General features: G+C 49.2%; 1 protein-coding gene across 1 annotated transcript in view; it reads left to right on the top strand.

Moving 5' to 3' along the window:
* LOC128687454 (roundabout homolog 2-like) overlaps positions 1–25,432 on the top strand; it is a 437,018-nt gene that overhangs the window by 171,826 nt on the left and 239,760 nt on the right. The window lies entirely within an intron of this gene.

Genomic DNA, 25,432 nt, shown 5'->3' with positions numbered 1-25,432 from the left:
AACGACCTCCCCCAACCTGAACATAACGACACCATCATCACCCAATTTGCAGACGATGTTATCCACGTTGTCTCCTCTACCCCCACAGCTGGTGCAAATAAGCATAGGAGAGCAATAGAGAAAATGAATGAGGAACTAAATAGAACAGCCAGGTGGGAGAAGAAATGGAGAATCACAACCAACCCAGACAAAGTCCTCATCAGCACCATCGGGTGCTTGCCATCAACCATAGAAGACAAAGGGGGCATTTCCATCAGGGGCACCCGAATTGCTATCAGGAATCCAAACAAGATCCTAGGATATGAGATCGACAGATTACTCAACTCTACATCCCACATAACCAAAAAAGTAAACCTAGCTAAAGCCCACCTTGGCCAACTTAATCGATTCAAAGCCGCTCCTCCCTACATCAAACTACACCTGTACAAGATGATGATCAGACCTCTGCTGGAATACCCTTGTGCACCCATGTCGCTCACAACCAAAAACCAACATGCTAAAACTCCAAAGATCCAAAACAGAGCCCTCCGCTTCATCACTGGCACCAGACTCAGAGACAGAATCAGGACCGAGGACCTACACATACAACAGAGAATCACTGCAATCAATGTCCGGCTAGACAGACTAACGAAGTGACGACTATATTACATGCAGGAACTCTATGCGCCTGACAGAGAGAACCCCCCCCCCCCAACCAGTGAACACGACCGACTATATCATTAACACCCCTTTGATATACCTTTACCTTTGAAGAATTTCGAGAGTATATCTACTCTCTGAGTCCGGCCATGGGCCAGGCTCGTCTGGTGCTCTCCTGGTCAACCAGGCTGTTACTGCTGGAGGCCCGCTGCCCCACATATCCATCACAGCCTGGTTGATCTGGCACCTGGTCAAGATACTTGTCTAGTCTCCTCTTGAAGGCTTCAACACTTGTTCCAGCAGTGTTTCTGATATCTTCTGGTAAGATGTTGAAAAGTCTGGGACCCCGGATGTTGATACAGTGTTCTCTTATTGTCCCCACCGCACCTCTGCTCCTCACTGGGTTTATTTTACACTTCCTCCCATATCTCTCACTCCAGTATGTTGTTATGGCAGTGTGCAGATTTGGGACCAAGCCCTCGAGTACCTTCCAGGTATATATTATCATGTACCTCTCTCTCCTCCGCTCCAATGAGTACATGTTCAAGATTCGCGTTCCCAGAAGTTTAGGCGCTTTACTGGCTCAATGTGAGCCATAAACGATCTCTGTATTTGTTCCAGCTCCGATATTTCTCCTGCCCTGAACGGGGCCGTCAGCACTGAGCAATATTCTAAGTGAGGAAGCACTAGCGATTTGAAGAGTGTCACCATCGGCATTGTTTCCCTTGTTTTGAAAGTTCTCAATACCCACCCCGTCATCTTCCTGGCTGTCGTGATCTTTGTCTTGTTATGGTCTTTAAAAGAAAAGTCCGCTGACATAATTATTCCTAGGTCTTTTACGTGTTCCTTACGTTCTATTTGGTGACCCTCTTGAGTATTGTATATAGTGCTCCTTTTGAGTTCTTCATTCTTTCCATACCTAAGCAGTTGGAACTTATCACCATTTAACGTCATGTTGTTTTCCACTGCCCACTGAAAAACCCTGTTTATGCCTTCCTGTACTTTTTCAGTGTCCTCTATCGTACTGGCTTTCATGCTTATTTTAGTGTCATCTGCAAATGATGATACAAAAGTGTGCCGGGTGTTTTTGTCTGTCTGCTATGAGGATGAGGAACAGCAGAGGTGCCAGGACAGTGCCTTGGGGCGCTGAGCTTTTGACCTTGCTGATGCTGGATCTTGCCCTGTTCACTACTACTTTTTGTGTTCTGTGTGTTAGGAAACCGAAAATCCATCTGCCTACCTTCCCAGTAATGCCCATGGCCTTCATTTTGTGCGCTATCACTCCATGATCGCATTTGTCAAACGCCTTTGCAAAATCTGTGTAAATCACATCTTCGTTTTGGTCGTCTTCCAGTGCCTCTGTAATTCTGTCATAATGGTTCAGCAGCTGTGACAGACATGATCGTCTTGCTCTAAATCCATACTGGTTCGGGTTATGTTGGTTGTGCTGGTCCATGAAATTTGTAACCTGCCGTCTCATCACTCTTTCGAAGATTTTTATGATGTGAGAGGTTAGGGCTACTGGTCTGTAATTTTTAGCTAGTGCTCTACTACCTCCCTTGTGCAAAGGAGCTATGTCTGCACTCTTTAAGGCCTCCGGTATTTCACCTAGATCTAAGCTCTTTCTCCAAAGAATACTGAGGGCTCGTGCTAGTGGTACTTTGCACTTCTTTATAAATAGAGCATTCCATGAATCTGGTCCAGGTGCTGAGTGAGTGGGCATGTTTTCCATTTCTTTTTCGAAATCTATGGGATTTGTACTAATGTCAGTTAATTGGTCTGTGCGGCCTTCTGGAGTGAAAAATATTTCTGCATTTTCTACCTTACTGTCATTTAGTGGGTTGCTGAACACCGACTCATATTGTTCTTTTAGGATTTCACTCATTTCCTGTTTATCGTCAGTATATGAGTCTCCTCTCAGTAGTGGTCCAATTCTACAGATAGTTCTTAGCTTGGATTTTGCGTAGGAATAGAAATATTTTGGGTTTCTTGCAATATCCTGTATGGCCCTTTGTTCCCTTTGTACTTCTTCTGTGAGGTATGACATCCTAAGTTTTTGCTCTAATTCAGTGATCTCTCTGCTAAGTCTGTCTTTCCTCTGCTGTAGCATATTTGTGTTCAGTAACTCGTTTTCTTCTTCTGTACCATCTCCTACGCTCTCTCTCTATATCTGATCTTCCTCTGGGTTTCCTCAATGGTACATGTTTCATACATACTTTGTATGCTTCTGTATTCAGCTTCTCTAGGCACTGGTGGGGATTTAGGTCACTCATGTCTGATTTCCAGGGTATGTCTGATAGCTCTTGGTTTATTTTTTCCCAGTTAATTCTATGGTTGTTAAAATTAAACTTACTGAACATCCCGTCTCTAACTTTAGCGATGCAGTTTCCTACCCCTGAGTTAATACTAGTTTGAACCTCTATGATGTTATGATCAGAGTAAATAGTTTTGGAAACTGTTATGTCTCTGATCAGTTCCTCGTTGTTTGTGAATATCAAATCCAGAGTATTTTCATTTCTAGTGAGATCAATTACCTGTTGGTTTAAAGAGTACTTTTCGCAAAACCTCACAGATCCCAAAGAATGACCCTCCAGCAAAGAGTTCGGCGCTTCATCCACAAGGAGAACTTCCCTCGACCGAAAATCTTAAGCGACCTCCCCGCAGAAGAAGAATGGATACCACCGGAACCATTCTATGTCCAGTAACATGGACTAACGTTCCCCATTTCCGGGTGATCCACTTCTGTCAACCAACTCCTCACAACTAACCTTGTTACACCTACAACTATCCTCCAGCAGGACACCACCTCAGCCACTGCTTAGCCAGCCAACTCCAGGTGAGCTACCAACCTCCATCAAATGACCTGCAACTACCACCTGCAGCTGCGGCCTTCGGACCAACCTCTTGCGAAACAAAAAAAAAGCAATTGCAAGCAGTATGCATCCTTCCAATTCAATGACGCACTGGTATACAGACAATATAGCAGTGTGCAATTGATGGGCAGGAGATATACCTCTCCCATAAAACCAACCTCGTTATGAATTACTCAGTATACACACACGCATATTCAAATTACACCAAAGTAGATAGGCCACTAACCTTTTAAAACCCCACCTACCCCTCCACCCTCCCCAACCTTTTCTACATTCCATCCTTACCCATCCTTCTTCTTCCCCCCCATCTTACCCATCCTTCTTCCTCCCATCTTACCAAAGCTCTGGTCAGAACCTTGCCTCGCCTGCCGGGTGGAAACGTTGGGCATGTTTCCTTATACCTGCTGCCCCTGTTCACCTAGCACTTAGTAGGTACCTGGGTCTAAGCCGAATATCATGGGTGGCATCCTGGGCTTTGAAAAGAACTGAGGTAGGATAACAGCTTAACCTGGGAGTGAGAATACGCAAATAAACTGAAGCTGGGAGAGAGAAAAGCTGGTGACGACCCTTCGGTCCGACTTGGACCGAATGGCTCAAGTCGGACCGAAGCGTCGCCATAAAGTTCTCTCTCTCCTATGTTCGGTTTATTTGTGTATTGTTCCTGTTACGGTATTGTGCCTTTTTGTTCTCTCTGGGGGTGAGAAGTTCACCTGAACTAGAGGAACATCGAGATTTCCTTCAGTGTGACGGTAGTGAACATGTTGAACGCACTGGACCTAAAAAAATAATCGAAGTACAAGTGTGGGGGCCTCAGAGTCAGTGTGTTCAACCCCCGGGGATACAATTAGGCGAATACATGCATCTTCAGCACAATACCAATTCTTCGTATACCTCATCTACCAAGAATACACTTATACAGGTATACAATAATTATACATGGTGAAGCCAATCATATCGGCCATTCAGAGCAACAAACGATTCATAAATGCATGAATACGTCTTGAATCCTCTATAAAAAGGATTGAAACCCATTACTGCAGCAGCTACAAGGGGTTGGATCGCCAATAGACGTCTGGGAAGGGAGTTTAGTGCTAATTAATGGGTTTGGTAGGGAATAGGAGAATGGTGTGGTGGTGGTGGGTGATTGGGGCAGGGGATGGGAGGTAGGGGGTGGTGATGCGTGGATAAGGAGGCGGGTGGTTGGGGGAGGGGAGGGGTGTTGAGAACAGCTATTAACATGGGCAGCTAAGTTATGTCTTCCCTGGCTTGTTTTACCCCCCTGCCTCTTCCCTCTCCCTGCCCCCTCCCTTCCGTACCGCCTTCCCTCCCTACCACCATCCCTGTCGTACCCTCTCCCCTCTCTAGGCCCTCCCTTTTGTACCCCTTTCCTCCTGGTCCCCCTTTCCCCCTGGTCCCCCTCCCCTCCAGCCCCCTCCCTTCCGTTCCCCCTCTTTGTCCTCTCTCCCTCCTTCCAGCTTCCCCCCTCTCCTCCCTCTTCCCCCTCTCTGCCCCGCCTCCCCGTCCCCTCCCTCCCTGTCCCCTCCCTTCCCTTCCCCTCCCCACCACAGCTATTATCATTGTCTTTCAACTGATGAGTTTACGACACAGTTCATCACTGGGAAACTCATAAACCAGGATATGTATTGTACCCAGAATTTCCCACGTAATGAGTTGGCTCGCAAGAGCAAGCGCCCGGGTTCGATGCCCGGACTGGGTGAAACGCATAAGCAATAAATGGGTATCTACTGTGGGTGGCATCCTAGGATTAGGTAAAGCATATGTGGGCTTTAAACTGAGCTGAGAGAGAGAGATGTTGCCTATTCCGTACATGTCTATGATAAGAGAGTTTCTGGGGTGTTAGTGATGGTGGTGAAGAGTGTGTAGAGGCAGCCACGACTTCACTGATCATTCAGTACGACACTATCTACAGTCTTTGAGTTGTAGTGGACGGTGGATGTTGTGGTTGACAGCGGCTGTTGTGGTTAATAGTAGTTGTTGTGGTTGATGATAATTATTGTTTTTGACGGTAGTTGTTGAGGTTGATGGTGGTTCTTATGGTTGACGGTAGTTATAATTGGAGTAAGCTAAACCAATTAATAAAAGGACTGTAAAAAGGGTACTTAGCTTTGACAGCTCAACGTCTCCGCAGCAGCACCGGAGTCGTTGTCTTGAAGGAGCCGGAGCCGTCAATCTCCAATCCTTTGGGCTGTGGGAAACCAAGTAATCTTGAGTATATAATTGCCCTTGAGGAGCGTATATATTTCAGTATTTCACTTAGAAAATGCTGAATAGAAACTTACTTTTTTGGGCTCAATGGCCCGTGGATTACGGGACATATCGGTAAATCTAGACATCCTATGCCCTAGCTATCTGCTGCGCAACCTATCTAACTAGGTCCATAACTTACTAGACTTACCTGGGTAAATGTATGGGACCCGCAAGGTTTTCCCTGGCTTGTGGTAGGGAATGTTCCGCGATACCCGTTGTCTTGATTGAAGTAGCAGTGTCTCACGGTGCACTGTCTTTTTCTAAAGATTGTTCACAACACACACTGTTACACTACACCATTATCAAGATTTGCCCTCTCATAGGGATGTCACAGCAGGAAGATAAGTACGCTTCATTGCAATAGTTCTACTACTAATTGTTGAGATTGTCACTGAGAAACAAAATGCGTGGATCACTAGTGTTCTTTGTTTCCCAAGGTTAAGCATGTTTCCCCTCCCAGGTTTTAAAGCAATCTGACCCTTTGCGGCGAGCTTCGCCCTGGGCGCCCCTCCTTACAAAGGCTTTGTTGAATTCAGCGTTATTTCCCTTCTTGCTAAACATGCTCACAGTGTTTAATACAAGTAATAGATCTTCTTAATATTTATCGATCGACGAGAGTTCACTTATTGCCCTACATAGCAGTTGAAGTGATGCAAGATTTTCCTGTACCTTTCCTACTAAGGTAAAAAGAGTCGTTTATCTCATTTCATTATCACTTAATAGCAATGAACACTGTGGTGCACAAAGGAAGCTACGTGACTACGCTCTGGTACACGCTGCTACTGCATCTGCTTCCAGTTACTGTTGATCGGAAGCAAGAAGCCATTTGCCCTTTCTGAGAGGGTTGTCCCTCAGGGGGCTGAATGGGGCTGATATCCCCTCTTTCTGGAGAAATTTTCTCCACAGTAGTTATTGTGATTGATGGTGGTTGTTGTAGTTGGTGGTGGTTGTTGTGGTTGATGGCGGTTGTTGTGGATGGCGGTGGTTGTTGAGGTTGATAGTAGTTGTTGTGGTTGACGGTGGTTGTTGTGGTTGACGGTGGTTGTTGTAGTTGACGGTGGTTTTTGTGTCTCAATTTCTTACCTTCAGAGTCATCGAGTACAAAGGGTCATTAGCATCGTTAATTGGGTGATTTAGATGCAATTTGGCAGATATATATTAATTCCTTAAATGGAGACAAAGTTTCTCAGTGTAAATACACTGAGACATACACCTCACAGTATATATATGTACACAGAGAGACATACACCTCTCAGTGTATATACACAGAGACATACGCCTTTCAGTATATATACACTGAAATACACCTCTCAGAATATATACCACTGACATACACCTCTCAGAATATATACCACTGACATACACCTCTCAGAATATATACCACTGACATACACCTCTCAGAATATATACCACTGACATACACCTCTCAGAATATATACCACTGACATACACCTCTCAGAATATATACCACTGACATACACCTCTCAGAATATATACCACTGACATACACCTCTCAGTGTATATACACTGATGTATATACAATGAGAGTCATAAACATCAAAGTGTGTATATATACCAAAAGCTATAGACCTCTGGATATATATTCTCAATATGAATATAAAACATTACTGTCGTAAATAATAATATTTTCAAGTGGTATTTGATCCTTATTGACATTGTCCTGAAGATATTAATAAAGATTTTTTATTGGATTCACTATTTTTTTTCCTTTCTCGTATTCCTCTTTTTATCCTTCTAACATTATCCCCCTCCTCCCTCCCTCCCTGCCTCCCTCCCTGTCTCCCTCTCTGTCTCCCTCCCTGCCTGTCTCCCTCCCTGTCTCCCTCCCTGTCTCCCTCCCTGTCTCCCTCCCTGCCTGTCTCCCTCCCTGCCTGTCTCCCTCCCTGCCTGTCTCCCTCCCTGTCTCCCTCCCTGTCTCCCTCCCTGCCTGTCTCCCTCCCTGCCTGTCTCCCTCCCTGACTGTCTCCCTCCCTGCCTGTCTCCCTCCCTGCCTGTCTCCCTGCCTGTCTCCCTCCCTGCCTGTCTCCCTCCCTGCCTGTCTCCCTCCCTCCCTGTCTCCCTCCCTGCCTGTCTTCCTCCCTGCCTGTCTCCCTCCCTGCCTGTCTCCCTCCCTGCCTGTCTCCCTCCCTGCCTGTCTCCCTCCCTGCCTGTCTCCCTCCCTGCCTGTCTCCCTCCCTGCCTGTCTCCCTCCCTGCCTGTCTCCCTCCCTGCCTGTCTCCCTCCCTGCCTGTCTCCCTCCCTGCCTGTCTCCCTCCCTGCCTGTCTCCCTCCCTGCCTGTCTCCCTCCCTGCCTGTCTCCCTCCCTGCCTGTCTCCCTCCCTGCCTGTCTCCCTCCCTGCTTGTCTCCCTCCCTGCCTGTCTCCCTCCCTGCCTCCCTCCCTGCCTGTCTCCCTCCCTGCCTGTCTCCCTCCCTGTCTCCCTCCCTGCCTGTCTCCCTCCCTGCCTCCCTCCCTGCCTGTCTCCCTCCCTGCCTGTCTCCCTCCCTGTCTTCCTCCCTGCCTGTCTCCCTCCCTGTCTCCCTCCCTGCCTGTCTCCCTCCCTGTCTCCCTCCCTGCCTGTCTCCCTCCCTGCCTCCCTCCCTGCCTGTCTCCCTCCCTGGCTCCCTCCCTGCCTGTCTCCCTCCCTGTCTCCCTCCCTGTCTCCCTCCCTGTCTCCCTGTCTCCCTCCCTGCCTGTCTCCCTCCCTGCCTGTCTCCCTCCCTGCCTGTCTCCCTCCCTGCCTGTCTCCCTCCCTGCCTGTCTCCCTCCCTGCCTGTCTCCCTCCCTGCCTCCCTCCCTGCCTGTCTCCCTCCCTGACTCTCTCCCTGCCTCCCTCCCTGTCTTCCTCCCTGCATGTCTCCCTCCCTGCCTGTCTCCCTCCCTGTCTCCCTCCCTGTCTCCCTCCCTGTCTCCCTCCCTGCCTGTCTCCCTCCCTGTCTTCCTCCCTCCCTGCCTCCCTCCCTGCCTGTCTCCCTCCCTGTCTCCCTCCCTGCCTGTCTCCCTCCCTGCCTGTCTCCCTCCCTGTCTCCCTCAATGTCTCCCTCCCTGCCTGTCTCCCTCCCTGTCTTCCTCCCTACATGTCTCCCTCCCTGCCTGTCTCCCTCCCTGTCTCCCTCCCTGCCTGTCTCCCTCCCTGCCTCCCTCCCTGCCTGTCTCCCTCCCTGCCTCCCTCCCTGCCTGTCTCCCTCCCTGTCTTCCTCCCTGCATGTCTCCCTCCCTGCCTGTCTCCCTCCCTGCCTCCCTCCCTGCCTGTCTCCCTCCCTGTCTTCCTCCCTGCATGTCTCTCTCCCTGCGTGTCTCCCTCCCTGTCTCCCTCCCTGCCTGTCTCCCTGCCTGTCTCCCTCAATGCCTCCCTCCCTGCCTGTCTCCCTCCCTGTCTTCCTCCCCGCATGTCTCCCTCCCTGCTTGTCTCCCTCCCTGTCTCCCTCCCTGCCTCTCTCCCTCCCTGTCTTCCTCCCTGCATGTCTCCCTCCCTGCATGTCTCCCTCCCTGTCTTCCTCCCTGCATGTCTCCCTCCCTGCATGTCTCCATCCCTGTCTCCCTCCCTGTCTCCCTCCCTGCCTGTCTCCCTGCCTGTCTCCCTCACTGCCTCCCCCGTGCCTGTCTCCCTCCCTGTCTTCCTCCTTGCATGTCTCCCTCCCTGCATGTCTCCATCCCTGTCTCCCTCCCTGCCTGTCTCCCTCCCTGTCTTCCTCCCTGCATGTCTCCCTCCCTGCATGTCTCCATCCCTGTCTCCCTCCCTGTCTCCCTCCCTGCCTGTCTCCCTGCCTGTCTCCCTCCCTGCCTGTCTCCCTGCCTGTCTCCCTCCCTGTCTTCCTCCCTGCATGTCTCCCTCCCTGCATGTCTCCATCCCTGTCTCCCTCCCTGTCTCCCTCCCTGCCTGTCTCCCTCCCTGCCTCTCTCCCTGCCTCCCTCCCTGCCTCCCTCCCTGCCTGTCTGTCTCCCTCCTCCCTCCCTGCCTACCTGCCTTCCTGTCTCCTTCCCTGCCTGCCTCCCTGCCTGCCTGATTGCCTGCCTGCCTGCCTGCCTGCCTGCCTGCCTGCCTGCCTGCCTGCCGTCTCCCTTCCTGCCTCCCTCCCTGCCTGCCTGTCACCCTCCCTGCTTGCCTGTCTCCCTCCATGCCTCCCTCCCTGTCTGCTTACCTACCTACCTTTCTCCCTCCCCCCTCCCTGCCTGCCTGCCTCTCGCCCTCTCTCTCTCTCTGCCTGCCTGCCTGCCTGACTGCCTGCCTGCCTGCCTGCCTGCCTGCCTGCCTGCATGCCTGCCTGCCTGCTTGGTTTCCTGTCTCCCTCCCTGCCTGCCTGCCTGCTTGCATGCCTGCATGCCTGCCTGCCTGCCTGCCTGCCTGCCTGCCTACCTGCCTGCCTGCCTGCCTGCCAGCCTGCCTGCCTGCCTGCCTGCCTGCCTGCCTGCCTGCCTGCCTGCCTGCCTGCCTGCCTGCCTGCCTCACTCCCTGCCTCCCTCCCTCTATCCCTGCCTGCCTGCCTGCCTCACTCCCTGCCTCCCTCCCTCCATCCCTGCCTGCCTGCTTGCTTCCCTCCCTGCCTGCCACCCACCTTCTCTCCCTCCCTGCCTGCCTGCTTGTCTCCCTGCCTGCCTGCCTGCCTGCCTGCCTGCCTGCCTGCCTGCCTGCCTGCCTGCCTGCTTGCCTGCCTGCCTCACTCCCTGCCTCCCTCCCTCCCTCCCTGCCTGCCTGCCTGCCTCACTCCCTGCCTCCCTCCCTCCATCCCTGCCTTCCTGCTTGCTTCCCTCCCTGCCTGCCACCCACCTTCTCTCCCTCCCTGCCTGCCTGCTTGTCTCCTTCCCTGCCTGCCTGCCTGCCTGCCTGCCTGCCTGCCTGCCTGCCTGCCTCACTCCCTGCCTCCCTCCCTCCATCCCTGCCTTCCTGCTTGCTTCCCTCCCTGCCTCCCTCCCTCCATCCCTGCCTTCCTGCTTGCTTCCCTCCCTGCCTGCCACCCACCTTCTCTCCCTCCCTGCCTGCCTGCTTGTCTCCTTCCCTGCCTGCCTGCCTGCCTGCCTGCCTGCCTGCCTGCCTGCCTGCCTGCCTGCCTGCCTGTTTGCCTGCCTGCCTGCCTGCCTGCCTGCCTGCCTGCCTGCCTGCCTGCCTGCCTGCCTGCCTGCCTGCCTGTCTGCTTGCCTCCCTCCCTGCTTGCCTGCCTGCCTCGCTCCCTGCCTTCCTCCCTCCCTGCCTCCCTCTATTCCTTCCTCCCTACCTGCCTCACTCCATCTCTGCTTGCCTGCTTGCCTCCCTCCCTGCCTCCCTGCCTGCCTGCCTGCCTCCCTCCCTCCCTGCCTCGCTCCCTTACTCCCTCTCTCCCTGCCTCCCTCTCTTCCTTCCTCCCTGCCTGCCTGCCTCACTCCATCTCTGCCTGCCTGCTTGCCTCTCCCCCTGCCTGCCTGTCTCCCTCCCTGCCTCCCTCCCTTCCTGCCTCCTTGCCTTTCTCCCTCTCTGCCTGCCATCCTGCCTCCCAGCCACCCTGTCTCCCTGCTACCCTGCCCCCTACCACCCTTCTTCCTTGCCTCCCTGCTTTCCTGCTTCCTTGCCACCATTCATCTCTGCCTCTCTGCCACCCTGCCTCCCTGCCTCCTTACTACCCTGTCTCCCTGCCACCTTTTCTCCCTGCCGTTCTGCCTCCCCAACACCCTACCTTCATACCATCCTGTCTCCCTGCCTCCCTGCCACCATTCCTCCCTGCCTCCCTGCCACCCTGCCACCCTCCCACCCTGCCTACCTTACCACTGCATCAAAGGAGAGTGACACAGCGCAAATGAGGTTAATTCAGCCACTGCGTTGAATTGGCCATTAAGATCCTTGTTAATTACTGCCCGCTTGTACTAGCCTCAATTAAGTCCCATGACTCTTTGCTATTTATTCCCCATTCCTGTTCCCCCTCATTCCTGACCCCCCCCCCATTCCTGTGTCCTCTTCCCCAGTCCTCTGGTATTGCAGTTTCTTCCTTGTTCCCATTCCCACTCTTGCTATTCCTCAGGTCCCACTCCATTCCCATTCCAAGTCCCACTTCTCCCATTCATGGTCCGGCTCCCACTTTGCTATAACTCCTGGCCTATTGTCATCCCCGTTTCTCTTCCATCATCATCACCGTCATCACCACCACCATCACTACCACCATCACCACCATCATCACCACCATCACCACCATCATCATCACCACCACCACCATCACCACCATTATCACCACCATCGTCAACCACCACCATCACCACCATCATCACCACCACCATCACCAATATCACCATCAATATCACCACCACCATCACCACCACCAACATCACTACCACCATCATTACCATCACCACCACCACCACCACCATCACCACCACCACCACCACCACCACCACCACCACCACCACCACCACCAAAGCAGAAGGCTCCCTCCCCACCCTCCACTCCCTCCGTCCACTGCCGGTATGAGAAACATGGAAGGACGGGGAGAGGGAAGGGGAAATAGGGAATGTACCATGCCCTAATGGAAAGAAATGACAATGGAATTGACAGGAGAGATGGAAGTATATGGTACTGGTTCATTACTGGTTCTACCTTGAACTGACTGTGTTGTACCACAGTCAATCACAGTACCAGTGGTTCTAGGCAGAAGCACATAACGCACTCACCTGTAGAGTTGGAGACTGTGTTGAGGACGTGTTGACGCACTGTTGATGCAGTGTTGACGCAGTGTTGACGCACTGTTGATGCAGTGTTGTGGCAGTGTTGACACAGTGTTGACACAGTGTTGACGCAGTGTAGACGCTGTATGGACACTGTTAACAAAGTGCTGAGAGTGGTGGTGGAAGTAGTAATAGTAATGGTGGTAGTAGTAGTTGTAGTAGTAGTAGTAGTAGTAGTAGTAGTAGTAGTAGTATTGGTGGTGGTATTATTATTATTATTATTAGTAGTAGTAGTAGTGGCGGTAGTAGTAATAGTAGTAGTGGAGAAGTAGTAGTAGTAGTAGCAGTAGTGGTAGTAGTAATAGTAGTAGTATTGGTAGTAGCAGTAGTAGTAGTAATAGTAGTAGTAGTAGTAGTAGTAGAAGTAGTAGTAGTAGTAGTAGTAGAAGTAGTAGTAGTAGTAGTGGTGGTGGTGGTGGTGTAGCAGTAGTAGTAGTGTGTAGTAGGTAGTGTGTAGTAGTAGTAGTGAGGTGGTGGTAGTGGTAGTAGGTAGTAGTGGTGGTGGTGGAGTAGTAGTAGTAGTAGGTAGTAGTAGTAGTAGTAGTAGTAGTAGTAGTAGTAGTGGTAGTAGTAGTAGTAATAGCAGTAGTAGTAATAGTAGTAGTAGTAGTAGATAACAGTACTGTTATCTAGTTGACAGTACTGTGATCTAGATAACAGTACTGTTATCTAGATGACAGTACTGTGATCTAGATGACAGTACTGTGATCTAGACGACAGTACTGTGATCTAGATGACAGTACTGTGATCTAGACGACAGTACTGTGATCTAGACGACAGTACTGTGATCTAGATGACAGTACTGTTATCTAGATGACAGTACTGTGATCTAGATGACAGTACTGTGATCTAGATGACAGTACTGTGATCTAGACGACAGTACTGTGATCTAGACGACAGTACTGTGATCTAGTTGACAGTACTGTGATCTAGACGACAGTACTGTGATCTAGATGACAGTACTGTGAGCTAGATGACAGTACTGTGATCTAGATGACAGTACTGTGATCTAGACGACAGTACTGTGATCTAGACGACAGTACTGTGATCTAGACGACAGTACTGTGATCTAGACGACAGTACTGTGATCTAGACGACAGCACTGTGATCTAGATGACAGTACTGTGATCTAGATGACAGTACTGTGATCTAGATGATAGTACTGTGATCTAGATAACAGTACTGTTATCTAGATGACAGTACTGTGATCTAGATGACAGTACTGTGAGCTAGATGACAGTACTGTGATCTAGATGACAGTACTGTGATCAAGACGACAGTACTGTGATCTAGACGACAGTACTGTGATCTAGACGACAGCACTGTGATCTAGTTGACAGTACTGTGATCTAGACGACAGTACTGTGATCTAGATGACAGTACTGTGAGCTAGATGACAGTACTGTGATCTAGATGACAGTACTGTGATCTAGACGACAGTACTGTGATCTAGACGACAGTACTGTGATCTAGACGACAGTACTGTGATCTAGACGACAGCACTGTGATCTAGATGACAGTACTGTGATCTAGATGACAGTACTGTGATCTAGATGATAGTACTGTGATCTAGATAACAGTACTGTTATCTAGATGACAGTACTGTGATCTAGATGACAGTACTGTGATCTAGATGACAGTACTGTTATCTAGATGACAGTACTGTGATCTAGATGACAGTACTGTGATCTAGACGACAGTACTGTTATCTAGACGACAGTACTGTGATCTAGATGACAGTACTGTGATCTAGATGATAGTACTGTGATCTAGATAACAGTACTGTGATCTAGATGACAGTACTGTGATCTAGATGACAGTACTGTGATCTAGATGACAGTACTGTGATCTAGACGACAGTACTGTGATCTAGACGACAGTACTGTGATCTAGATGACAGTACTGTTATCTAGATGACAGTACTATCATTTAGAGAGCAAAGAAGGAAGTGAGCCCCTATCTGTCTGTCTGCCTCTCTCTCTCTCTCTCTCTCTCTCTCTCTCTCTCTATCACTGTTAAAAGCACTTACACCTGTTGAGCCTAAGGAGAGAGTGACATAGTGAAGAGTGTGTATGAAGAGGGGGGGGGGGCCAGAGAGCCGGGGGGAAGGTGGTAGGGGGGGGGAAGGGATTGAGGGCGGGAGGGAAGGCAGGAGGTAGGGAGGGCAAGAAGGAGGAAATATGAGTGGACGATGCCAAGAGGTAAATGGAAGGGAGAGATGAAAACAGATAAATAGGAAGCTAGACAGGAAGGGAAGTCATAAAATATGAGAAAAAGGGAGGCATTGAAGAGGTAACTGAGAGAAGCGATAAAAAAGGAGAGGGAAAGGGAGAAAGTAAGGGATGAAGAGGATCAAGGAAGGGAGGAGATGAAAGTGAAGGAAGGAAGTTAAAGAGAAACAAGGAAGGAAGTGGTAGTAATAATGGAAAGACTAAACGATAACAATACCAACAACAACAACTACGACGTCTCCAATAATAAAAATAATAATAATAATAACGACAATAGTAATAACAATACTACTACTAAAAATAATAATACTAACAATGAAAATAATAATAATAATAATAATAATAATAATAATAATAATAATAATAATAATAATAATAATAATAATAATAATAATAATAATGATAATAATAATAATAATAATAATAATAATAATAATAATAATAATAATAATAATAATAATAATAATAATAATAATAATAATAATAATAATAATAATATATAGCAAAAAGGCACAATACCGTGATTGGAACGGGATACAAATAACCAGCACATAGGAGAGGGGAGCTTACGACGACGTTTCGGTCCGACTTGAACCATTTACTAAGTCACACTAAGAGAAAGAAGAGAAGGAGGGAGTATATATAGGCCAGCAGACAGGGACGGGACTACTACTTATCCCTCTCTACTTCCTCTCCTTTTGCCTCTCTTGTCCCGTCCCTGTCTGCTGACCTATATATACTCCCTCCTTCTCTTCTTTCTGTTAGTGGCACTTGTATATAGTTCAAGTCGAACCGAAACGTCGTCGTAAGCTCCCCTCTCCTATGTGCTGGTTATTTGTGTAATAATAATAATAATAATAATAATAATAATAATAATAATAATAATAATAATAATAATAATAATAATAATAATAATAATAATAATAACAACAAGAATAATAATAATAATAATCGTAATAATAATGAGTGCAGCATGAAGCAGTGCTCAGCTTGTGTGGTGGTGTCTGTTGACGGCATAAACATGTTGCAGACGTGTTTGTCCATGAATAAACATGTTCCAGGAGTGTTTACCCATGATATAAACATGATGAGAACGTGTTTGGCCCTGATAAACCTTTTGCAGACTTCTTTGTTGATGCCAAACATGTTGTAGACGTGTTTGTTCACGACATAAACATGTTGCAAACGTGTTTGTTCACGACATAAACTCCCGGTGGTTTAATCTAGTTTAATGTAACTTTTGCAAACAAAAAGATAAACGACAAAAATAAATAGCACTTTACATTCTTAATACCCCCAACTCTCCTCCCCCTCACCCCTCTCCCCTCCCCATTTTCTTTCCCCTCCCCATCTTCTTTCCCCCTTCCTTCCCTTATACCCTACTACTTTTTTTCCTCCCCCCCTCCTTGTCTTTTGCTCGCTCTTGTCCCTTCTTTCCCCTTGTAGCATGTTTTCCCTTGCTTTCTGTTTCCCCTTACCGTCTCCTTCCCCTTCCCCTTCCCCTTCCCCTTACCCCTGCATACCCTTCCCTAAGCCTTCCTTCAGGCACGAGCTACAAAGGCGTATATAACAAAGAACTATAAGAATCAAGATGCCTGAGAAAATGCTAGTATTTCCAACCTTATTTGTAAGGTGTTTTATTGTTAATATATGAAAGCCAAAATGCCATCAAATATCATAGCATTTTAGGTCTTATTGACATGATATCTTAGCATACTATTGACCCTTATAAGAGCAGAAATATATCATAAAGATAATAAGATCAAATTACTGTTCTTCGGCAGTAAGATGATCGACCTTATTTACTTCGAGGCTTAGCACTATGTTAGGTAGGAAAAAGGGCCTTACGAGTCATAAAGGCCACATTGCCTTAACAAATTGGGGATTTTCGACCAAATTTACAAGGAGTTTGGGGGAGGGGGAGATCAGCCTCATTTTAACTCTCAAAAACAAGAGACAAATGTTAAAGTCAACAAGGGTGAAAGTAACGTTCTAAACAATGGGATTTCCGGATATATGTAACCTGGATGTGGCTTAGCACTGAGTGCAAGGTTGTGGAGAGTGCCATATTGATCTGGCACTTGCCCTTTTGGCACTGTGCAAGAGCTGAGTGCAAGAGCTGGAGTGCGAGAGCTGGAGTGCAAGAGTTGGAGTGCGAGAGCTGGAGTGCAAGACCTGGAGTGCGAGAGCTGGAGTGCAAGAACTGGAGTGCGAGAGCTGGAGTGCAAGAACTGGAGTGCGAGAGCTGGAGTGCAAGACCTGGAGTGCGAGAGCTGGAGTGCAAGAACTGGAGTGCGAGAGCTGGAGTGCAACAGCTGGAGTGCGAGAGTTGGAGTGCAAGAGCTGAAGTGCAAGAGCTGGAGTGCGAGAGCTGGAGTGCGAGAGCTGGAGTGCAAGAGCTGGAGTGCGAGAGCTGGAGTGCAAGAGCTGGAGTGCGAGAGCTGGAGTGCAAGAGCTGGAGTGCGAGAGCTGAAGTGCAAGAGCTGGAGTGCGAGAGCTGGAGTGCAAGAGTTGGAGTGCGAGAGCTGGAGTGCAAGAGCTGGAGTGCGAGAGCTGGATTGCAAGAACTGGAGTGCGAGAGCTGGAGTGCAAGAGCTGGAGTGCGAGAGCTGGAGTGCGAGAGCTGGAGTGCAAGAGCTGGAGTGCGAGAGCTGGAGTGCAAGAGCTGGAGTGCGAGAGCTGGAGTGCAAGAGCTGGAGTGCGAGAGCTGAAGTGCAAGAGCTGGAGTGCGAGAGTTGGAGTGCAAGAGCTGGAGTGCAAGAGCTGGAGTGCGAGAGCTGGAGTGCGAGAGCTGGAGTGCAAGAGCTGGAGTGCGAGAGCTGGAGTGCGAGAGTTGGAGTGCGAGAGCTGGAGTGCAAGAGCTGGAGTGCAAGAGCTGGAGTGCGAGAGCTGGAGTGCAAGAGCTGGAGTGCAAGAGCTGGAGTGCGAGAGTTGAAGTGCAAGAGCTGGAGTGCAAGAGCTGGAGTGCGGGAGCTGGAGTGCAAGAGCTGGAGTGCAAGAGCTGGAGTGCAAGAGCTGGAGTGCAAGAGCTGGAGTGCAAGAGCTGGAGTGCAAGAGCTGGAGTGCGAGAGCTGGAGTGCAAGAGTTGGAGTGCGAGAGCTGGAGTGCAAGACCTGGAGTGCGAGAGCTGGAGTGCAAGAACTGGAGTGCGAGAGCTGGAGTGCAACAGCTGGAGTGCGAGAGTTGGAGTGCAAGAGCTGAAGTGCAAGAGCTGGAGTGCGAGAGCTGGAGTGCGAGAGCTGGAGTGCAAGAGCTGGAGTGCGAGAGCTGGAGTGCAAGAGCTGGAGTGCGAGAGCTGGAGTGCAAGAGCTGGAGTGCGAGAGCTGAAGTGCAAGAGCTGGAGTGCGAGAGTTGGAGTGCAAGAGCTGGAGTGCAAGAGCTGGAGTGCGAGAGCTGGAGTGCGAGAGCTGGAGTGCAAGAGCTGGAGTGCGAGAGCTGGAGTGCGAGAGTTGGAGTGCGAGAGCTGGAGTGCAAGAGCTGGAGTGCAAGAGCTGGAGTGCGAGAGCTGGAGTGCAAGAGCTGGAGTGCAAGAGCTGGAGTGCGAGAGTTGAAGTGCAAGAGCTGGAGTGCAAGAGCTGGAGTGCGGGAGCTGGAGTGCAAGAGCTGGAGTGCAAGAGCTGGAGTGCAAGAGCTGGAGTGCAAGAGCTGGAGTGCAAGAGCTGGAGTGCAAGAGCTGGAGTGCGAGAGCTGGAGTGCAAGAGCTGGAGTGCAAGAGCTGGAGTGCAAGACCTGTAGTGCAAGAGCTGGAGTGCAAGAGCTGGAGTGCAAGAGCTGGAGTGCAAGAGCTGGAGTGCAAGAGCTGGAGTGCGAGAGCTGGAGTCTGAGAGCTGGAGTGCAAGAGCTGGAGTGCAAGAGCTGGAGTGCAAGAGCTGGAGTGCAAGAGCTGGAGAGCGAGAGCTGGAGTGCAAGAGCTGGAGTGCAAGAGCTGGAGTGCGAGAGCTGGAGTGCAAGAGCTGGACTGCAAGAGCTGGAGTGCAAGAGCTGGAGTGCGAGAGCTGGAGTGCAAGAGCTGGAGTGCGAGAGCTGGAGTGCAAGAGCTGGAGTGCAAGAGCTGGAGTGCAAGAGATGATGTGCAAAAGCTGGAGTGCGAGAGCTGGAGTGCAAGAGCTGGAGTGCAAGAGCTGGAGTGCAAGAGCTGGAGTGCAAGAGCTGGAGTGCAAGAGCTGGAGTGCGAGAGCTGGAGTGCAAGAGCTGGAGTGCAAGAGCTGGAGTGCAAGAGCTGGAGTGCGAGAGCTGGAGTGCAAGAGTTGGAGTGCAAGAGCTGGAGTGCGAGAGCTGGAGTGCAAGAGCTGGAGTGCAAGAGATGGTGTGCAAGAACTGTAGTGCAAGAGCTGGAGTGCGAGAGCTGGAGTGCAAGAGCTGGAGTGCAAGAGCTGGAGTGCAAGAGCTGGAGTGCGAGAGCTGGAGTGCGAGAGCTGGAGTGCAAGAGCTGGAGTGCAAGAGCTGGAGTGCAAGACCTGGAAGAGCTGGAGTGCAAGAGCTGGAGTGCAAGAGCTGGAGTGCCAGAGCTGGAGTGCAAGAGCTGGAGTGCAAGAGCTGGAGTGCAAGAGCTGGAGTGCGAGAGCTGGAGTGCAAGAGCTGGAGTGCGAGAGCTGGAGTGCAAGAGCTGGAGTGCAAGAGCTGGAGTGCAAGAGCTGGAGTGCAAGAGCTGGAGTGCGAGAGCTGGAGTGCAAGAGCTGGAGTGCAAGACCTGGAAGAGCTGGAGTGCAAGAGCTGGAGTGCAAGAGCTGGAGTGCAAGAGCTTGAGTGCGAGAGTTGGAGTGCAAAAGCTGGAGTGCAAGAGCTGGAGTGCGAGAGTTGAAGTGCAAGAGCTGGAGTGCGAGAGTTGAAGTGCAAGAGCTGGAGTGCAAGAGCTGGAGTGCAAGAGCTGGAGTGCAAGAGCTGGAGTGCAAGTGCTGGAGTGCAAGAGCTGGAGTGCGAGAGTTGAAGTGCAAGAGCTGGAGTGCAAGAGCTGGAGTGCAAGAGCTGGAGTGCGAGAGCTGGAGTGCGACAACTGGAGTGCAAGAGCTGAAGTGCAAGAACTGGAGTGCAAGATTTATTTCTTGAATATTCTAAATGAATATACAAGAACATATATTCAAAAAGGACATACAAGGAAGATATGATGTATTCTTCGTGTGTTGTGATTCCACTTTATGTTGACTTCTACAACCTTTGTTTGTTTTCAAGGTTTCTGTCTTATTTATTCCGTTTTGTTCACTTCAACGGAACAAACTGCAGCTACTGCAACATCAACGGAGATAACGGAACATACAGCAGGTGCCTTCCAATATCAACGGATCCAACCAAACAAACATCAGGTGAACAGCGATATCAACAGACAACAGCTGCCTCGCAACAACAGTGCCAACAGAGCAAACAGCTTCATCGACACAACGATACTAACAGAATAAGAAACATATGAGTACCAATAACAACAGAGAAAGAAACAGAGACAGAGGGAGAGAAAGAGATAAAGCGAGACAGAGAGAGAGAGAGAGAGAGAGAGAGAGAGAGAGAGAGAGAGAGAGAGAGAGAGAGACCTCTCTCACCCCTCCTCGTAGCGGAAACTGCTAATAAGAAGCGCTCAGCTGTAGCGGTGATGGTTAATATTAGCGACAACGACAAGGTATGTAGGGAGGGGTGGTCACTAGACCGCAAAAATGTATTGCTGGTGCTGGTGGTAGTCGTGTTTGTTGTAGTGATGGTGATGGTTGTTGTAGTGGTGGTGGTGGTGATGGTTGTTGTAGTGGTGGTGGTGGTGATGGTTGTTGTAGTGGCGGTGGTGGTGATGGTTGTTGTAGTGGCGGTGGTGGTGATGGTTGTTGTAGTGGCGGTGGTGGTGATGGTGATGGTTGTTGTAGTGGCGGTGGTGGTGATGGTGATGGTTGTTGTAGTGGTGGTGGTGGTGATGGTTGTTGTAGTGGCGGTGGTGGTGATGGTGATGGTTGTTGTAGTGGCGGTGGTGGTGATGGTGATGGTTGTTGTAGTGGCGGTGGTGGTGATGGTTGTTGTAGTGGCGGTGGTGGTGATGGTTGTTGTAGTGGCGGTGGTGGTGATGGTGATGGTTGTTGTAGTGGCGGTGGTGGTGATGGTGATGGTTGTTGTAGTGGCGGTGGTGGTGATGGTGATGGTTGTTGTAGTGGCGGTGGTGGTGATAGTTGTTGTAGTGGCGGTGGTGGTGATGGTTGTTGTAGTGGCGGTGGTGGTGATGGTGATGGTTGTTGTAGTGGTGGTGGTGGTGATGGTTGTTGTAGTGGCGGTGGTGGTGATGGTGATGGTTGTTGTAGTGGCGGTGGTGGTGATGGTGATGGTTGTTGTAGTGGCGGTGGTGGTGATGGTTGCTGTAGTGGCGGTGGTGGTGATGGTTGTTGTAGTGGCGGTGGTGGTGATGGTTGTTGTAGTGGCGGTGGTGGTGATGGTTGTTGTAGTGGCGGTGGTGGTGATGGTGATGGTTGTTGTAATGGCGGTGGTGGTGATGGTGATGGTTGTTGTAGTGGCGGTGGTGGTGATGGTTGTTGTAGTGGCGGTGGTGGTGATGGTTGTTGTAGTGGCGGTGGTGGTGATGATGATGATGGTTGTTGTAGTGGTGGTGGTGGGGATGGTTGTTGTAGTGGCGGTGGTGGTGATGGTTGTTGTAGTGGCGGTGGTGGTGATGGTGATGGTTGTTGTAGTGGCGGTGGTGGTGATGGTTGTTGTAGTGGCGGTGGTGGTGATGGTTGTTGTAGTGGCGGTGGTGGTGATGGTGATGGTTGTTGTAGTGGCGGTGGTGGTGATGGTGATGGTTGTTGTAGTGGCGGTGGTGGTGATGGTTGTTGTAGTGGCGGTGGTGGTGATGGTGATGGTTGTTGTAGTGGCGGTGGTGGTGATGGTTGTTGTAGTGGCGGTGGTGGTGATGGTGATGGTTGTTGTAGTGGCGGTGGTGGTGATGGTTGTTGTAGTGGCGGTGGTGGTGATGGTGATGGTTGTTGTAGTGGCGGTGGTGGTGATGGTTGTTGTAGTGGCGGTGGTGGTGATGGTGATGGTTGTTGTAGTGGCGGTGGTGGTGATGGTGATGGTTGTTGTAGTGGCGGTGGTGGTGATGGTTGTTGTAGTGGCGGTGGTGGTGATGGTTGTTGTAGTGGCGGTGGTGGTGATGGTGATGGTTGTTGTAGTGGTGGTGGTGGTGATGGTTGTTGTAGTGGCGGTGGTGGTGATGGTTGTTGTAGTGGCGGTGGTGGTGATGGTGATGGTTGTTGTAGTGGCGGTGGTGGTGATGGTTGTTGTAGTGGCGGTGGTGGTGATGGTTGTTGTAGTGGCGGTGGTGGTGATGGTGATGGTTGTTGTAGTGGCGGTGGTGGTGATGGTGATGGTTGTTGTAGTGGCGGTGGTGGTGATGGTTGTTGTAGTGGCGGTGGTGGTGATGGTTGTTGTAGTGGCGGTGGTGGTGATGGTGATGGTTGTTGTAGTGGTGGTGGTGGTGATGGTTGTTGTAGTGGCGGTGGTGGTGATGGTGATGGTTGTTGTAGTGGCGGTGGTGGTGATGGTTGTTGTAGTGGCGGTGGTGGTGATGGTTGTTGTAGTAGCGGTGGTGGTGATGGTGATGGTTGTTGTAGTGGCGGTGGTGGTGATGGTGATGGTTGTTGTAGTGGCGGTGGTGGTGATGGTTGTTGTAGTGGCGGTGGTGGTGATGGTTGTTGTAGTGGCGGTGGTGGTGATGGTGATGGTTGTTGTAGTGGTGGTGGTGGTGATGGTTGTTGTAGTGGCGGTGGTGGTGATGGTGATGGTTGTTGTAGTGGCGGTGGTGGTGATGGTTGTTGTAGTGGTGGTGGTGGTGATGGTGATGGTTGTTGTAGTGGTGGTGATGGTGATGGTGGTGGTTATTATTATTAAAGATTAGCCGGAATTCTCCCGGCCCGGGCCTTTTCCAAGTGGTGGCCCGGCCTTGGCTCCCTCTTTAGGGAGTGTCTGAGACCTAAGTCTCCCATGGGAGGAGGCACAAGTACCTCCTCATCTTTGGGACTAACTGTCCCCAGGCCTAGCCACAAGCTAGGCCTCTCTGGTCTGCCATCCCCGCCTCAAGGGGGCAAATGGGAATGACAGTCTTATGAGCTAAAGGCTCGGACTCAGGCACCTACCCTACCCTAGAAGGGTTAGGCATGGTGTCGATCCCGTGATGGTGGTGGTGGTGTTGATGGTTGTTGTAGTGGTTGTCATGGTGGTTGTTGTAGTGGTGGTCATGGTGGTTGTTGTAGTGGTGATGATGGTTAAGGTGGTGGTGGTTGTTGTAATGGTGATGGCTGTAGTGGTGGTGGTGGTAGTGGTTGTAGTGGTGATGGTGGTTGTAGTGGTGGTGATGGTTGTGGTGGTGGTGGTTGTTATAGTAGTGTAGTGGGTGTAGTGGTGGTGGTTGTTATGGTGGTGGTGGTTTTAGTGGTGGTGATGTTGTCGTTGTTGGTGATGTTTGTAGTAGTAGTGTTGTTGTTGTTGGTTGTTGTAATAGTGGTGGTTGATAAAATGTTATTGTTGTTGTTGATGCTGTTTGTGGTGGTTTTGGTGGTAGATGTAGTAATGGTGGTAGTAGGGTGATGGTTGTAGTAGTGGTGGTGGTATTGGTGGTGGTTGAAGAGGTGGTTATAGGGGTAGTGGTTGTAGCAATGAAGGTTGTAGTTGTGGCTGTGGTGTGCTTGTTGGTGGTTGTAGAAATAGTTGTACAAGTAGTAGTAGTGGTTTTTGTTGGTGGTGGTGTTTGTTGTAATAGTGGTGGTGGTTGTACTAGTGGTAGTTGTTGTAGTGGCGGCCCATGCTAGGTAGGCCTAACTCACACCCACTCATGCACCTGTCTAACCAACTGTTCCACTCATCCACAACTCTCCAGTATTGCCAAATAAGCCCTTCCCAGTATCTTTCCTACGTCTAAATTTGTTCAACTTTAATCCATTACCGCGAGTTCTGTCTTGGTCAGCCATTTACAACATACTGTTAATATCCTCTTTATTAGGTATCCCTGAAGAGGGACATTCAAGAGGTTGTATATATCCTCTTTATAAGGTATCCCTGAAGAGAGATCTTCAAGACGCTGTTTATACCCTCTTTATTAGGTATCCCTGAAGAGGGACCTTAAAGAGGTTGTTTATATCCTCTTCATTGGGTATCCCCGAGAAGGACCTTTAAGAGGTTGTTTATATCCTCTTTATTGGGTATCCCCGAAAAAGGGCCTTGAAGAGGTTGTTTATATCCTCTTTGTTGGGTATCCCCGAAAAAGGACCTTTAAGAGGTTGTTTATATCCTCTTTATTGGGTATCCCCAAAAAAGGACCTTTAAGAGGTTGTTTATATCCTCTTTATTGGGTATCCCCGAAAAAGGACCTTTAAGAGGTTGTTTATATCCTCTTCATTGGGTATCCCCGAAAAAGGACCCTTAAGAGGTTGTTTATATCCTCTTTGTTGGGTATCCCCGAAAAAGGACCTTTAAGAGGTTGTTTATATCCTCTTCATTGGGTATCCCCGATAAAGGACCTTTAAGAGGTTGTTTATAACTTCTTTATTGGTATCCCCGAAAAAGGACCTTTAAGAGGTTGTTTATATCCTCTTTATTGGTATCCCCGATAAAGGACCTTTAAGAGGTTGTTTATATCCTCTTTATTGGTATCCCCGAAAAAGGACCTTTAAGAGGTTGTTTATATCCTCTTCATTGGGTATCCCCGAAGAAGGATCACTGAGATGTTGCCGGATTTTTTTTTTTTAATTCTTCTTTTCACAACTTTTCGATTTTATGTCGCTCGTAACTCGAGAACGCCTCATCCAAGCGCCTTCAAATTATCACCATTTGTGTCCGGTGGCGAGGACCAAGTTCCTGGAACAACTAGCATGTTCACGTGCCCTATGACCAAAGTTATTGAACCCGTCCCCAGCATCCTGGAACCCTCTGTGGCGTGGCTTCAAACGTTCAAATCAGATGCCAAAAAAAATCAGTGACTGCCGAGAGTGAAATTCAGATGTGTAGAAGGAGATTAGACAATTTTGATGTATAAAATAGTGTGATATTTTTACGTCTATTTTAACCACGTTAAATAATTTTCAATTTGCCTCTTTTAGATGACTTTAATATTTAATGGTTGACGTATCAACAACAAAACTGAATCACTGGAATCCGTGACATAACTGGAGAATGACTTATTAGATCGGCGTCAAATTTTCTTGAACACAAGGCTCACGATTGTATTGGTTGGCATAAATTCCAGTCTGATAATTTTAATGAATAGTGACATTATTTTTTTTTAATTTAGTAACTAAAAAATGTTTCCTCTGAGTAGCTTCAAAATATTATTGACGATGTAGTCTACAAGAAGAATAACAACCCACAAGTTTAGTCTACTTGGTGCAAATTTTAAATTTCACTGAAATAGTTAAAAATTTGGAATCGTTGGAATCATATCAAATACTGAACAATGTTGTTCACGTTTTCCTTTGTTAATACTATTAAGTAAATTGCTTCAAATGTCATACCTATAGAATGACTTTATTTATCGCTTTCAAACCCTAAACGCTGATGTATCTTAATCAGTTTTTATTTATTTTTTTTTTGGGTACTAATTTTGAGCTGTGAGGGTCCACTTTATAATATTTTGACAATTTGATCAAAATGAAATTTAGAAATAAAAATAGAATTTTTTTTTCTTAAAAAAAAAAATGCGTTTTTTTAACACTAATTTGAGTTAGATTAATGCACCTGTCGTTACATTGTTCATATTTTTATATTTCCTAAAGAATCACTG

Source organism: Cherax quadricarinatus, chromosome 11 (genome assembly GCF_038502225.1).
Source record: "Cherax quadricarinatus isolate ZL_2023a chromosome 11, ASM3850222v1, whole genome shotgun sequence".
Classification (NCBI taxonomy): Eukaryota; Metazoa; Arthropoda; class Malacostraca; order Decapoda; family Parastacidae; genus Cherax; species Cherax quadricarinatus.
Note: the sequence above shows the minus strand (reverse complement) of the source record. Positions and strands in the feature narration are given on the sequence as shown.